The following is a 2,126-nucleotide window of genomic DNA, read 5'->3' on the forward strand; positions in this document are numbered from 1 at the left end:
GGTGTCAAAAATCAGATGGGCTGGACACATAATGTGATTTGGAGATGACCACTGGACTAGAGCTGTTACCTACTGGATTCTACAGGATGTCAAAAGATCACATGGCTGCCCACCTACGAAATGGTCAGATTTCTTCGTCAAGACCCTGAACGATCGCTTTGAGGCTCTTTGTGTTCCTGGAGCGAGCAGACACCACTGGGCTACACTAGCATGCAACGGGGACAAATGGAGATGTTACTGGCGCCTGCTCAAGCAAGTCAATGAGTAACGGGATGTCAAGTGATCAAGTTTTTGGACCACATCCAGCAATGCTCAGGGGTTACTCCTGGCTCTTCCATCAGGAAATTCCCTCTGGTGGTGCTTGGGGGAACCATATGAGATCGAACTCAGGTTGACTGCTCTAGGTCTCCTCCTCTTCCTCTTCCTTTTCTCCTCCTCCTCCTCCTCCTCCTCCTTCTTCTTCTTCTTCTTCTTATTATTATCATTATTATTGAAAATTGGATTTGTAAATTTATTTTTTTATCCACAATAGTAGGCTCTTGAAAGGTGACAAAGTGGGAAATCAGAGCAAATGGGGTTCCTTGTATTGTCTACCCTGATGATGCTCATGGGTATCACCCTGCCACCATTGCTGAGACCTGCTGGACGTCACATGTTCCTCTGTTGAACTTCTCATGTAGCCAGTTCATACTATTATCACATCAAACTTTTACTATAAAGAAACTGAGTAAAAGGATCACTAGTGGTCTCCAGTTCTGTGACACGACATCACACCTCTCTGCCCAAACATAGCGTCTTCTTCTTCCTCTCTTCCCTCTACTCTCTCTCTTTGTCTCTCTCTCTGTCTCTCTGTTTCTCTGTCTGTCTCTCTCTCTGTCTCTCTGTTTCTCTATGTCTGTCTTGTCTCTGTCTCTCGTTATTATCATTAATAATGAGAAGAGGACAGCCCTCTCTCCTCTTTCTGTCTGTCTCTCCCCTGTCTCTCTCCCTCCTCTCTCTCTCTCTCTCTCTCTCTCTCTCTCTCTCTCTCTCTCTCTGTGTGTGTGTGTGTGTGTGTGTAATGATGGGGATTTAGCCCCGGACAGCTGAGAGCAAATGCCCTGCTTACTGTACCACGTTAGCATGGGTCCCATGCTGAGAACATTTAATGAATAAAGAGCAATTTAGATGAGTCAAGAGAAAACTTACATACGTAAAGGCTAAAGTTATAGGAGGCTGAAAAGATAGTACAGAGACAAGTTGCTTGCTTAGCAAATAGTTGACCTGGGTTTGATCCCCAACATCCCACATGATTCCCCCAAGCCCTGCCAGGAGTGATTCCTGAGCACAGAGCCAGAAATAAGCCTGAGAACTTCTAGGTGTAGCCCAAAACAAAACAAAAAAATTTAAAACACATACAAAGTGTTATTCCTGGGCCAGGAACTGACTCAAATGGTAGGGCACATGCCTCGCATGTGTTAAGCCCTAAGTTTGATGCTTAGAAACATGTGCTCCCACCTCCCCAGACCCTCTACTTATGGTCCCTACTTTTTGAAAGTTCTCCTTTTTCCCAGGGCTGTTGCACATTTTTATTGGGGTTCCTGGCACGGAGGCCTTTTGTGTGTCATGGAGGCAAGGTGCTCACAAATTCTTCAGCCACTCCAGGCTCCGACCCTGGGGGTCCTGGGGATGGCTGGACACATCTGGCATGTTCCCATTGTCTTGGATGGGCCCTGGGTAGTTGTAGGGTATCACCTAGTTGATCATGGCAGCGTACTTGGTGTAGGGGCTCGGGGGCGGGGGGCAGTATGACAGCGAGGCCCACGATGGCAAAGGACCTGACCAGCACCGGCTCCTTGGCCCAGGCATCTTTGAGGAAGGCAGCGAGTCTCCTGGCCATCTTTGTCTCCGTGGCGGCGGCAGCTGAAAATTCTCTTAGATTATGTTTTGTTCTTAATTTACAAGTTCTACTTCATTCTCCTTTCATTCATCTATTTTGTAGCATATTTAAAGTTCCATTAGCATTGTATCCTGGTAAGGAGACTACCCCATTAAGCTGTACCCCATTGCTCAGTGAGATTCACTGATTCCAGTCAAATATTTTGTTAGATTCTTGGCAGTGATTTTCTGCTTACTGAGGTGCCTTT

At 46.5% G+C, this 2,126-nt stretch overlaps 1 pseudogene; it reads right to left on the reverse strand.

The window, feature by feature from the left end:
* Positions 1-1,554: 1,554 nt before the first annotated feature.
* On the reverse strand, positions 1,555-1,892 carry LOC130028876 (NADH dehydrogenase [ubiquinone] 1 alpha subcomplex subunit 3-like; annotated as a pseudogene).
* Positions 1,893-2,126: the final 234 nt, after the last annotated feature.

This window comes from Sorex fumeus, unplaced genomic scaffold (assembly GCF_029834395.1).
Source record: "Sorex fumeus unplaced genomic scaffold, SorFum_2.1 ptg000003l, whole genome shotgun sequence".
Taxonomy (NCBI): domain Eukaryota; kingdom Metazoa; phylum Chordata; class Mammalia; order Eulipotyphla; family Soricidae; genus Sorex; species Sorex fumeus.